The sequence below is a fragment of the Babylonia areolata genome, chromosome 19, assembly GCF_041734735.1.
Source record: "Babylonia areolata isolate BAREFJ2019XMU chromosome 19, ASM4173473v1, whole genome shotgun sequence".
Taxonomy (NCBI): Eukaryota; Metazoa; Mollusca; class Gastropoda; order Neogastropoda; family Buccinidae; genus Babylonia; species Babylonia areolata.
Window position 1 is genome coordinate 42,283,099 of NC_134894.1, and position 14,123 is coordinate 42,297,221.

Sequence of the window (14,123 nt, forward strand, 5' to 3'; positions counted from 1 at the left end):
GCGCCACTTTGCCGCAACAGGACACTTGGCGGTCCTCCGTTTGTTCGTTCGCTGTGGAGCTGAACCCTGTCGCCTACACGCTACTGCCGCCAACACCGCTACTGCTACTGCTGCTGCTGTTGGTGCTGCTGCTTCCGCCTCTCCCTCTCCTTCTCTCTCTACCTAGTCAGTCAGTCAGTCAGTCAGTTCAGTCCCCTCTACACCCCCCCCACCCACCTACCATACCCCCTCCTTCCTCATCTGCCGCCTGTTGCTGCTGCTGCTGAGTGAGGCTTGGTGAGAGAGGGGGGTGGGAGGCGTGGGTGAGGGAAGTGGGGGGTGAGGGTGGAGGGGGAAGGGGTGGGGGGTGGGGCACAGCACAAGTCACGAACCGCCAACACGCCAACGCGGCTCACATCCTAGCTTTTGTTGTAGTTTGTGTGTCTGCATGCGTGCGTGCTGCAAGTCAAAAGTCTCTCTCTCTCTCTCTCTCTCTCTCTCTCTCTCTCTGTGCTACACAACTCCAACCCTACACCACCCACCCTCTCCATCTCCTCTTCCTCCCACCGACTCCACCCACCCACCCTCTCTGTCTCCCTGTGTCCCTCTCGCCAGTGCCACACACACACACACACACAAGTTTCTTTTCGCCCAAGTTTCAGCTCAGCAGTCAACGCGCGTGGACGTCTTTTCTCTTTGGTCCGGTGTTGAGAGCTTGTAAAAGACAAGTTGGTGGTCACGGTGGTGGCGGTGGTGGTGGTGGTGGCGTCGGAGTTTGATTTCTTGTTGTTGTTGTTGTTGGTTGGTTTATTTTATCTTTTTATTTATTTTCCCAAAGACATGTCAAGTCCAGCTTTTCATGACTTGAAAGACGAAAGAAAGAAGTGACATCCCGTTGGCTTGGGGGTAAATACAATACACGTTTTTATTGTCAAGTGCTGTTGATGTTGTTGTTGTTGTATTAATTTTTCTTTATGTGTGAGTGTGTGGAGTGCAGGTTTGGGGATTTCTTTTTTTCTCTCTCTCTTTTTTCCCAGTTTTTTTTGTTTTTAAAAACTATGATTTTTTTTTTTTTAAATGATTTTGTTGTGTACAGCATTATGTCAGTGACCCGATTGATTGCGAGCGTTTTGTGGTTTATTTTAGTGTCTTTATTTCCTTTCTTCTTCTTCTTCCTCTGCTTATTGTTGTTGTTTTGTTGTTGTTGTTGATCGTTTTGATTTTCACACACACACACACACACACACACACACACACACACACACACATATATATATATATATATATATATATATAGAGAGAGAGAGAGAGAGAGAGAGAGAGAGATCCATGTTTTTAGTCACCCTGACTGTGCAAACAGTCCCCATCTACTCTCACCAACACCCTCACTCCCTCCCTTATCACCCACCCACCTGTTTCCCTTCCTGTGTCAAAACAATCAACGGTGAACTATGAACGATGAGTACGAGTTTCCGTGTATCCCGGTTTAAGAACAAAAAGGCATTTATTTAAAATCCGTTGCTTCCATTTGCATTCACGTGCTCCGGACTTAGCCAGCTATGTAATCCTCTCTCTCTCTCTCTCTCTCTCTCTGTGGTGCGGAAAGAGGGGGCGAGGTAGTTAGATGTGTGGGGGATGTTCGTTGGACAAGATAGAGGGGTGGGCTGTACACTTCGTTGTTTTGATACCACTGTCCTGTTGTGAACAGAAAAAAAACAATGAAAAGAAAGAAAGACAGACAGAAAGAAAGAAAGACAAAAAGAAAGAACAAAGGAAAAGGAAGGAAGAATGGAAGAAAGAAAACAGAAAGAAAGAAAGTCAAAAAGAAAGAACGATGGAAAGGAAGGAAGAATGGAAGGAAATAAACAGAAAGAAAGAAAGTCAAAAAGAAAGAACAAAGGAAAGGAAGGAAGAATGGGAGAAAGACAGACCGAAAAAAAGAAAGCCAAAAAGAAAGAACAATGGAAAGGAAACTTGGAAGAATGGAAGAAAGAATACAGACAGAGAGAAAGAACAAAGGAAGGGAAGGAAGAATGGAAGAAAGAAAACAGAAAAAAGAAGAAAGAACAAAGGAAGGGATGAAAGAATGGAAGAAAGAAAACAGAAAGAAAGTAAGTCAAAAAGAAAGAACAAAGGGAATGAAGGAAGAAAGGAAGAAAGAAAACAGAAAGGAAGAAGGACAAAAAGAAAGAACAAAGGAAAGGAAGGAAGACCGAAAGAAAGAAAGCCAAAAAGATAGAACAAAGGAAAGGAAGGAAGAATCGGAGAAAGACAGACCGAAAGAAAGAAAGCCAAACAGAAAGAACAAAGGGAAGGGAAGGAAGAAAGGAAGAAAGAAAACATAGAAAAAAAGAAACACAAAAAAGAAAGAACAAAGGAAAGGAAGGAAGAATGGAAGAAAGAAAACAGAGAGAAAGAAAGTCAAAAAGAAAGAACAAAGGAAAGGGAAGGAAGGAAGGAAGAAAAAAACAGAAAGAAAGAAAGTCAAAAAGAAAGGACAAAGGAAAGGAAGGAAGGAAGGAAGAAAGAAAACAGAAAGAAGAAAAGTGAAAAAGAAAGAACAAAGGAAAGGAAGGAAGAAAGAAAACAGAGAGAAAGAAAGAAAGGAAATCATTTCCTGTTCCGTTTTTTTTCTGCCTTGTCAAATCTAATGCTTTTTTTTTTCTTTTTAAATCAATTGTATGACAGATGGTCTCCTCGTAATGGGTTTAATGCTCTTTTCCCCTTTCTTTCTCTTTGTCTTTCTCTATGTGTCTCTTCTCTGTGTCTTTTTATGTTGTCTGTCTATCTCTGTCTGTCTTTTCTCTGGCTGGCTGTCTGTCTCCCCCATTGTGGGCCTAGGATGTGTGTTACTTTATTTATTTATTTATTTATTCATTTATTTATCATTTATTCCAGTCTTCGTCAGTCCCCCCCCCCCCCTCTCTCTCTCTCTCTCTGCGTGTATGTGTGTGTGTGTGTGTGTGTGTGTGTGTGTGTGTGTGTGTTTATTTAGTCGTCTCATCGCTTGTTTAATTGCTGGATTGTTGTTTGCTGAGTTAAAAAAAAAAAAAAAAAAAAAAAATTAGATATATATACTTTTAGTGAGATTTTCGTGTTCTTGGTGATACACCCAGGATTCTCCGTGTTACAGCCAGGGCTGGCCAGTTGATGATAACGCCATTCTCTTTTCCTTCTTCAAATGCAATTATATAAAACCACGCACGTTAACAGACGTTTAATCAAAGACCAGTTCACATACACACTCGCACGCACGGACGCACGCAAGCGCTTCATCTCCCTTCACTCCCCTTGCCCGCCCCCCCCCTCCCCCCAAGCCCCCACACGCATACAAGCAAAGCCTCAGAGTGTGAATCAATGCAGACTGCGAGCATGCTCACTTTGAGGTTGAAATAAAATACATTTTGCATCCATTTGAAACGCTGTCCTAAATCAATAAGCTGCGATCCCGCACCCCCCCAAATGGGTAATTCCATTTCACCTACCGCCCAGAACATGCAGGATCTGTGAAATGCGCATGTTCCGGAAATAACCATGCCGAGTATGGCTATCCGTGGTCACATAGATTCTGGCCCGTCCATCGTCAGAGAGAGAGAGACAGAGAAGGGTGAGAGAGACGAAAGGTGGGGGAGAGGGGATGGGGTAGAGAAAGAGGAAGAAAGAGAGAGAGAGAGACAGAGAGAGAAGGGCGAAGAGAGAGAGAGATTGAGAGAGAGAGAGAGAGAGAGAGAGAGAGAGAGAGAGAGAGGGCGGTAGAAAGAAAGAAAGGATGAATAAAAGAATCATTCTTATTTTCTGAGGGTGATAAATCAAACATACATGTCTTTTTTTTTTTTTATCCAACCTTCGAAATCAAACAAAAAAAACGAAAAAAAGAAGGAAAGAAAAGGGAACGAAAATGAGGAGAGAGAGAGAGAGAGAGAGAGAGAGAGAGAGAGAGAGGCAGACAGACAGACAGACAGACAGTCACAAGAGAGAGAGAGAGAGGCAGACAGACAGACAGTCACAGAAAGAGAGAGAGATATATATAGACAGACAGACAGACGGACAGAGTCACTGAAAGAGAGAGAGAGAGAGAGAGAGAGAGAGAGATGTGGGGAGAACGAACGAACGAACGAACGAACGAATTTTATTGCTATTAAGCTGTTCAGCCCATTCAGCAATGCGGCACGACAAACATCAGTAAGCGTGACGCGATGTCACAGACATGGAGACCATGGCAATGCTTTGTTTTGTTTTGAATGTACAATCATATGACACAATCATTATTGTCAATATCGAAATTGTCACTGGCAAGTGGTCCAGCTGGCAAGGCGAGGCACAGCAGCGAACACATCAACCCAAGTAGAACTGGATCAGGCCACGAAGAGAGATGTGGGGAGAAAGAGGGAGAGAGAGAGAGAGAGAGAGAGAGAGAGAGTGTGAAAGAGAGGGTGAGATGAGGGAATAAGGTTGAGAGAGCAAGAGAGAGAGGGGGCGGTGGGGAGAAAGAGAGAGAGAGAGAGAGAGAGAGAGAGAGAGAGAGAGAGAGAGAGAGAGAATTAATCATTGTTATTTTCTGAGGATGATAAATCAGGCACACATGTTGTTTTTTTTCCACACAGCCAGATGTAACCAAGCACTCAGCTGGCTTCAAAAATTGTTCACTCAAGAGCCGTATAGCAGACACCTTTTTTGCAACTAACACGCTGGTTTTCAGTGACTCAGGCATAAGGCATGGCACCATTCCAAATTTGAATAATTGGTGCTCATTCTAAACTGCTCCAACCATGTATTAATTCAAGTCAATGTATCGATTACTGTCAGACCATATCTGTTGTGCTTACACACACACTTTAATCAGTTAGAAGCATATTTGATTTCAGTTTAATCCTTTGTCACACTTACTGCTACAGTCTACAAATCTGTACATGACTAAAACCACCACTTTTACTGTGTTTGGATGAGAAAAGCTCAGGCATTTAGAGGGTACAAAGCCAATTTTCACTGTCGACACTTAACGAGAATCACTCACCACCTAGCATTGCTTGAAAGCTTTTGTTGAGTTGAAAACTGTTTCTGAGATGCTGTATTTAATTAAATATATCTTTTTGTCGGATCAGTAAATTACAAGTATCATATACTGGTAGAATCGTCACAATTCCATTATTAAGTCTATGCCATTAGTGTTTGCATATATTAAACTGATTTAACACAGTTGTAATTTTCAGCGACAAGCTTGCTAAAACTGACACTGTTCAGGTGACTTGAATTAAGATTATGAATTCATTTTAAATAATCAACATTTCTTTTTATACTCATTATAAAGTTGGTGTTGAACTGTTTCTTTTGCAACCAATCCAACGTAAATTGATTCAGGAATCATTTAGAAATCCATCACTGAACACCTTGTAACAAACACAGTTCTAATCAAATTTAGCCTGACTGGGGCCGATTTGCTTCGCAGCACATGCGAGCACCTTTGCAGTTTGGATGACTTGAAGAAATAGATGGAGTGGGTGATCACTGGTCACTTTCCACTTGCCAGTCACTGGCTAGAGCCTGCTCTCTCCCTCTCTCTCTCTCTTTTGCTGTGTCGTACACAGAGTGTGTGTTGCTGCAATGGCCAGTGTCATCGCCGTATCATTGTAAGTACTGTGTGTAAAATGTGCTGATGATTTGTAAATTGTATTCTTCGACACAGTACTTGTGTTCATAATGGGTATGTTGATATTGCTTTGTTCAGTTATTGCTTAGACATGTAGTCACAGCTGGGCTATGATTGATCTAAATAAGCGCCATGTGTCATATGCTTGTAGCAGTATTCCATTTCATTCTTTTCAACATCACAGTTGGTGAAGTCTCTGGACACCAATAGTTTGTTCAAGAATGTTCTAGTGAATGACGTGTTCTTTCTTATTTGCTGTCACTGATTAAGTTTAGGTTACTTATCCCACTTTGGTGGAGGAGATTTAAATGTTGAGCACAAGCTTAGCTATGTTGATATTTTGCTTTGATGCAATGGATTACTTGTGTAAGTTCATTCACCACTTAATGGTTAAGCCATGATAGTTTTCAAATCGTTGTATTGAGCACTGACTTACTATTTGGTTTCTCAGTTTGCCAGTATTTTATCAAAGCCAATTATTCTATTGCTTATTATTCGTGTACTATTTCACATGCTGATATCAGTTGTATTGCTGCTGTGTGCTTAGTCAGTACTCTATAATGTGTGTAGTATTCTGTTGCGGTGATTTCAAGATAGTGTTGGATTAATATCAGTTATTGGTTAAAACCACCTGATATGTATCACAATCTGTTAGTTGTAATTCAGCAATTATGCTCTCTCCAATACAGCTTACTCTGGTATAGTGCTACGTAATAACTAATTCATTTGAGTCACTTTGACTTAGTATGATCTTTACTTAAATCTATACTGTCAGTGTACTTTCACTAAATCAGCTTAGCTTTAACCACTTTATCTAAAACTGTTTCAATTTATTAGAAATGTCATTTGAAGTCAGTGTTTGGTCTTCACACATATGCGTTATCTTATGTTGTTGCTTATCCCAAACCGAGTGGTAGTCTTTCCATGTAATATGTATATATTTGCTTTCTATCCACTTGCATTCCTGACATGTTCATGTTTATGTCTATCCAGGCATTGTCTTCTCATATCTTCTGTTATTCTCATTCTCTTCTTCTCATAACTATTGCAAATAAAACAATAGAGAAACCCTTTTGTGACTGGCCTGCTATATGTCCCTGGACCAGTGCGTGGATCTTTTCTATCCATTAATTCAGTAAATCATCAGTAATTCTTTTGTACTGTTCCCTTTATATAATTGTAGCCAAACCAATTTATGTCAGATAAATTGCAAAAGAAAGAGCTCAACGCCTACTTTCTAATGAGTATAAAATGAAGTGTTGATTATTTACGCTAAATTTATAATCTTAATTTAAGTCACCTGAACAGGGTCAGTTTTAACGAGCTTGTCACTGAAAATTACAAACTGCGTTAAATCATTTTAATGTAGGCAAACATAAATGGAATAGATTTAAAGATGGAATTGCAATGATTCTGCCAGTATATAATAGTTGTAGTTTACTGATCTGACAAAAGAGTTATTAATTAAATATGGTGGAGCAGAAACACAAGTTTCCGCTCAGCCAACGACGTACCGTGACACTGGTTGAACAGTGAGTGTGTGGCAAGGACAGAATGACGTAAGCGGCTTTGCGTTCAAACCGCGGGGAAGACGTCACACATAATCTGCGTGGGCTGTTGAAGTTCAGCTGTTAGTTGTGAAAACTGACGTCGTCTGCTTATACAGCTTGTGCGTGAGGCAAGTTTCGAAGCAAGCAAAGCGCTTGGTCACATAATAATACCATTCGGGTCTACAGTTACACATAGAAAACATATAAGAAAGAAAAGTAGAAAACCAAGAGGGAGAGAGAGAGAGAGAGAGAGAGAGAGAGAGAGAGAGGACTACATAAAATGTGCTCACATGAGTTTGATTTGTGGATTGGAATATCTATATATATATGTCTAATTATCTGTCTAACTCTTTCTTTCTTTCTTTCCCTCTCTCTCTGTGTGTGTTGTGTGTGTGTGTGTGTGTGTGTGTGTGTGTGTGTGTGTGTATCTAAGATATGTCATAATCCTATTTCATTTTTACATTATGTATGGCACCCAAACCTGTCTGGTGCACATTAAACAAAACAAAAAAACAAAAAAAAATCTCCATTGCGAGTCGAACTGATGACGCGACAGACAGCACACACAAAACGAAAAACGGCTTAATTCCATCGGAAGCATTCCCAGAAATGAAAGAACAACATATAAGCACTGTGTAAAAACATTACGAAAACACATCAGACACTGGAGAGATGTAGCGGAGAAAAAAGATATATTTTCCGAAGCAGCAAGTATTGAAAGGGACACCCACTGGCCACCAAGGACGAATAAAAAGACAGTGAAGAAACACCAATAATACCGGATAAACAGAGAGAGAGAGAGAGAGAGAGAGAGAGAGAGAGAGAGAAGTAATGATTCACCAGGAGCCGGAATGTTTTGAATTGAAAAGAATCCTCTGCCGCCGGTGATATATGTATGTTTGTGCATTTTTTTCTATATATTTTTATATGCGAGTGTGTGTGTGCGTGTGTCTGTATGTGTGTCTGTGTGTCTGCCTGTCTCTCTCCGTCTGTCTATGCGTGTGTGTGTCTGTATGTATCTCTGTGTGTGTCTTGTCTGTGTGAATGTATTTTGCAATGTGCCAATGCATCGTTATAGTCTCTTCTCGAAATGCACAAATACTAGAGTATTGAACTAAATAAACGTTCCATTGCTATTATTTGACGTAGTAGTAGTAGTAGTAGTAGTAGCATTAGCAGCAGTAATAATAGCAACCGCAGCAGCGGCAGCAGCAGCAACATTAACAACAACAACAGCAGCAACAGCAGCAGCAACAACAACAACAACAAATGCAGAAAGAGTATTTCTAGAAATAGTTCTAGTCGGAGGAGGAGACGTAGCGATATTTAGTTTTGTCCTTTCTTGTCATTTTTGACAAAAAGCGGATGGTTAAAATAAACAACATATTTTGTTTAGTTCACACAATCTAAAACCTGTCTATGACACGCAAGAGTAATGTTTATTAGAAACTGTTATTTTGCTGGTAACCAGAACAGAAAAAAAACAACAAAATCACTGTGAAGAAAAACGTCCGAAAGAAACCTTTCACGAAGATAAGAATCCGTTACACAAGCAAATCAATATGACAAAGTACATCCTAAAATTTAAAAGACACAATGCTATCAGACTGTGAGCTCAAAATCCCACCAGTAAATCCTGAAAAAATCTGAAATCTTGCCCCATAAAATGAAACACCAAGCGTGGAGAATGAAGCAGGAGCTCATGAATCAGAGTGAACTGAAAATGCTTCTTACGATAACCTTTGGATTGACGTAAGTCAGTAGCGGACTTGTTCAAAACACCTCTTTTCAGAAAAACAACAACAACAAAAACAACAACAACAACAACAAAATAACAACAAAAAAACAAAAACAAGCAAAAAACAAAAAAACAGCTGGGGAAAAAATCTTTTGCTCTTGGTACATATAATGACGCTCCAATAAACACAATCGTATGCATTATCCTCAGACTGTACAAAGAAAACAGTGAAGACCCAAACACGAATGAAAGCATCGCAAACCAACGTCAAAAGAATATCCTGTGATATACTTGCTGCGTAGAACTGAACCGAACATGACACTAGCCAACACTGAATCTATGTTGACTGTCAGCAAAATTCAGTCAACGAAATCGAAGAAATTCTTACAGAATCCTTACGAAAGAGGCCAAGGCCAGGCCAGGCAAGAAGGTTATTCCATGTACCTACATGGGGCATTGAAACACGGGATACCTACATGCATCTTTTACGCGCAAGGGGAAAATGTCAAGGCTGACGAAAAGAAGGAGAAAGAAGTAAAGGTGAATACAACGTCGAACAGATGTTGCATAAAGACTCGTAGAACCTTCAGGTGCAGAAACACGATCGCGATCACTACTATGTAAAATCACCAAACGGTAAATGCGGGCAAGTCACCGGACCAGTTGATGTAGCCACACTGACAGAATCACACCCATGGTCGCAAAATAGTTGCTAAAAATTAAAAGGCTAGAACTTAAGTTACCACAATAAAAGGATCCTTCACAATTAGTCAAGCAACAACTGCAACAACGACAGACGAGTGAAATGTCTAAAATGGAAAAAAACAACAACCAAAAATAGTAACCTGGTAGAGATGTGAACACGGTAAATTTATTAACAGGTCCAAAGAACACGAAGCGGGAGGTTTCTTGCAAACAGCTCAGAATGGTAAAACCTACCGCTGGCCACACCATGGACCCACAGACGGTGCTACATGGTCTTTGTGTATTCACCACACACACAGTATTCTGCACCTGGAACCGTTTTACAAGGAGACGTTACACACCCAAATGGACAGACGAACTTGATCAATGCACATGTTTGCCAAAACACGTGGTCTTTCGTATTATCCCATATATATATATATATATATATATATATATATATTCATTACATGTTTAAGATGCAACAAACTGGCGACTGTTACTGGCAAGGAAACAAAACTGAACGATGCCAAAAGGATATTAACAATACATGTGCCCTTGGGATTGTTGTCGATGTAAAAATAAATGTTCTAATGTTAAAAAAACAAACAACCCGCGCAAACTTCGTTTGAGTTCAGGCGGTACGATTGTAGCAACAGAAAGCACAGAAAATAAAGAGAAAACGTGAAGAATAAATATTTGATTAATAAACTACCCACAGCTGCGAAAGGTAAACATTGCTGGACGAGTCGCTGCAAATGTCCCTTTCTGAGATCTACGTTACAGCGCGGGAGAGAAAAATTAAAGAAGAAGAAAAAGAAGGAGAAGAAGAAAAAAACTTTAAGCTCTTACGATGCTGTCAGATGCAGGCAAAAAGCCGCCGCAGTGGCAGAATGAAATATTGAGCCCTGGGCTCTCATATAAATAGATCAAAACCCCCCCAGTGGAAACTGAACCTGACGCTCGCCTCTATCTCCGGGGAACGAGTCCCAGCCTGTACGTCGGGAATGGACGAGTGAAAGGTGGATAAAGAGGAACATAAATTTCACTTTAAACTGATGTATCGGCTTTCCGGACAGAATGCTTGAAACGCTTTGAGACAGGTAAATGGAAAGCACATGTACGTCTTTGCAAACAGCACTTATGCGTACTCTTTGAAGAAAATATCAGAGTAAAATTGTGTAGCGTGATTGGGCGAAGCGTATGCATCTGGTGCGAAATTAGAAATGTGTTGATTAGGATGGCAAATTTTGTTGAAACAAAGATATTCATACAGGTTTGCTTACTTTAATGTCACAGGATGTAAACTAAATGACACGAAAGCAAATAAGAAAAAAAAGTCTGCCTTATGGTCGTTCCAGTCATCCTAACAAGATTCTTCAAACAAGCTGTCAGTTCCGCCTCTGAGCTTTTTCAACCATCTTAATATATAAGGAAGTGCAAGTGAAAAGTTACAGTGAAAAGGTACTACGAAATGGTACTGTAAGAGGATCTCCTTTGTGTCCGACGATGACGTGTATGTGCTTCTCATTGTTGTTTGATGTAAATTGGGCACATGGCTATGGAGATCCAGTTTGGATCTACATGGGCGTCCGCAGTGAGGGCAGGGAAAGTGTCCAGGCTCTTTGGGCACTGCTGCTGCTGCTGCTGCTGTTGCCTTCCTCTCCAACGTGGAAAGATACTGTGAAAGAAAAGGGTTCAATGTGTGAAGAAAACTGTTTTACAAAAAGCTATAACCAAGGACCAGACTGAGTTTGCATTTCAGCTAAACTGTAAAGTAGGCAGTAAACTAAACCATAAACTGCAGGCTTAAAAGCGGATTAAAACAGACTCCTAAGTAGTCAATACCCCTTCGACCTCTTTGCATATCGATTAAATCACCAGCAAAATACAAACAATTCTTGGAAGCACAACCCAAAAGCATTAAAGTAGAATTTATTTGTCATATATTGGAGAGAATGGTAGTGCGAGTATGTTTCTCTCTCCTTTCTTAGTTGTACAAATGATTCTGTCCACGATTCAAAGAAAGCAAGCTGAAGAATTCTGCCAATTGCAGAATGCTTTTGACAGTCCGAGGGTGCGTTTTCTCTCACCTATGGATATTACAACAACACAACAGCAATGAGAACAACAACAACAACAAAGAAAAACTGTCGGCGAAAAGGATGCTGACCATTACAGAAGTGAGAGTCTGGCATTACGTTTCCTGGGAAGCCGTGTAAAGTTTCCATAGCTGATAACCTGAAAGTGAAATTAGGAAAGGATGTAAGGTTTATTTAGCTGATAACCCGAAATACACTAAACCAAATGCTTATAACACCCCATTAGAGAATGTAAAAGATATGAATCCATGTCTTCTCGACTGCTTGAAACATTATTATGCCTTCCAGACTGCCAAACGGAAAATAGATAATTAAACAAAACAATAACCCCCCCCCCCCATGACCCCCCCTCCCCCAAGAAAAAACAACAACAAAACAAACCCCCAAAACAAACAAACAAACAAACAAACAAAACAAATCAAAACCAAAAACAACAACAAAAAAAAGACCCACCTCATCATGGTACTTGTTTCCGAAGAGATATTTGCGAGATAGTACAAACTTTGTTGTGAAATAGAAGAGGAAATTGTGGCACGATTAGTCAAGTTCAAAAAAACAATTTTCGTTTTCGTATAGTTTTAGAGACACAATGCGCGCGCGCGTGTGTGTGTATGTGTGTGTGTGTGTGTGTGCGCGCTCGCGGGCGCGCGTTCGTGAGTGCTGCGTGCATGTTTGTGTTATGTGTATGTGTGCACGCGCATGCGTGAGTGCTACGCGCACGCGCGTACGTGTGTGTGTGTGTGCGTGTGTGTGTATGTATGTATGTATGTGTGTGTGTGTGTGTGTGTGTGTGTGTGTGTGTGTGGGTTACGTTCACGCACACAAGCATGCACGCACGCACGTACGCACGTAGGCCATCAGATTGCAATGACCATGAACGCACACAAGCATGCACGCACGCACGTACGCACGTAGGCCATCAGATTGCAATGACCATTGCGCAAACACTTCTGCAACTTTTGTGAACAGGAGGTGTAGGAGGGAGTGATATCTTTCCCATAAAAAAGGGAGACAATATGGATCGGAAGCAGAAGCCTGCCATTACCGTTGTAGCAGCTGCTTTTACGGTTGCTTTCACTGCTGCTGCTGCAATTGTTGATGATGACCATGATGATGACGATGTTATTCTTGTTTTGATTGTTGTTGTTGTTGTTGTTGTTGTTGTTGTTGCTGCTGGCTGCTTTTGTTGATGTGATCGTCGGTGTCACGAACGATTACTTCTCTTTTCAAAGTGTGTTGCAATGGGTAGACAACGCCCGCCTACTCCTCTACACATCACCCAGGCTGATCAATACTGAAAAACAAAGTAAAAGGTGTTTATTATTTCTCAAAATTTGACCAGTCCACAACTCCCACTCCACCTCCGACCTAACTCTTCCCTCCCCACCCCTCTCCCCCAGGTTCCCCAGTCGCCATAAGCATTTTGTTCGTCCTCGTCCATTTAACTCTCTCCATACGAACGACGAAAGAGACGACGTTAACAGCGTTTCACCCCAATTACCATCATCAAAATATTGCAAGCGGAACGCTCTTATACTGAAGAGGTGAATGTTGACAAAGAATACCACAGTTCTGACGACAGAAGCTAAAGGTTGGGTCATTCAGACACCCACTGCACATCCGAGGGGTCTGTGTAGAGGAGAAGAGAGGACTGGCCGTACTGAGTGAGTTAAAATACCCGTTCACACCCAGTGTCCATCCATATTTGGACGGGTGGGTGGAGATGTATGGGTGGGTGGATGAAAAGCCAGCAGTCTGCTTGAGGCTATTGCTTGAATGAATGAACAGAGCTATAAATGAAAGAAACAGGTGAACGCCATGAATAAATGAATGACTAAATAAATGAGGCGTGTTAAGTCAACAATCTGACAGAATCAGTTGTGAGTGGATTGGTGGATGGATGGATGGATAGATGGATGGATATGATGAATGATGTTGAAAGTCAATAACTGGACAGGGACAGCAATGGGTGAATGAGTGCACTTACGAAAGAATGAATGAAAGAATGAATGAACAATTTAACTGATCGTGATGCTCTTTTTTTTCTTCTTAAATTACGTAGAACAACAGATCAGTCTTTTTTATCTAAAAAAAAAAAAATCTAATCTTATTTATTTATTTTTACCCTGGCAAACTATAGGAATAACTCATAACGATAATGAAAGTATCACGATATTTATATGCATTCATTTGGTCAGTTTAAAAACTAAGCTACTCATCTCTTGTGTGTGTGTGTGTGTGTGCGTGCGTGCGTGCGTGCGTGCGTGCGTGTGTGTGTGTATATATGTGTGTGTGTGTGTGTGTGTGTGTGTGATATCGATTTGCGTGTATCCTGGTTTAAGAAAAAAAGGCATCTATTTCAAAATCCGTTGCTTCCGTTTGCATTAATGTACGCCACAAATAGCCAGATATGTAAGATAATC

General features: G+C 40.8%; 1 long non-coding RNA gene across 2 annotated transcripts in view; it reads left to right on the plus strand.

The window, feature by feature from the left end:
• The first annotated feature begins 686 nt into the window (after positions 1 to 686).
• Positions 687 to 14,123, plus strand: part of LOC143293733 (uncharacterized) — a 142,388-nt gene continuing 128,951 nt past the window's right edge. For both annotated transcript variants that reach the window (XR_013056799.1, XR_013056800.1), the window contains exon 1: positions 687 to 885. This is a non-coding gene — a long non-coding RNA (uncharacterized LOC143293733). The remainder of the gene's footprint in view (positions 886 to 14,123) is intronic.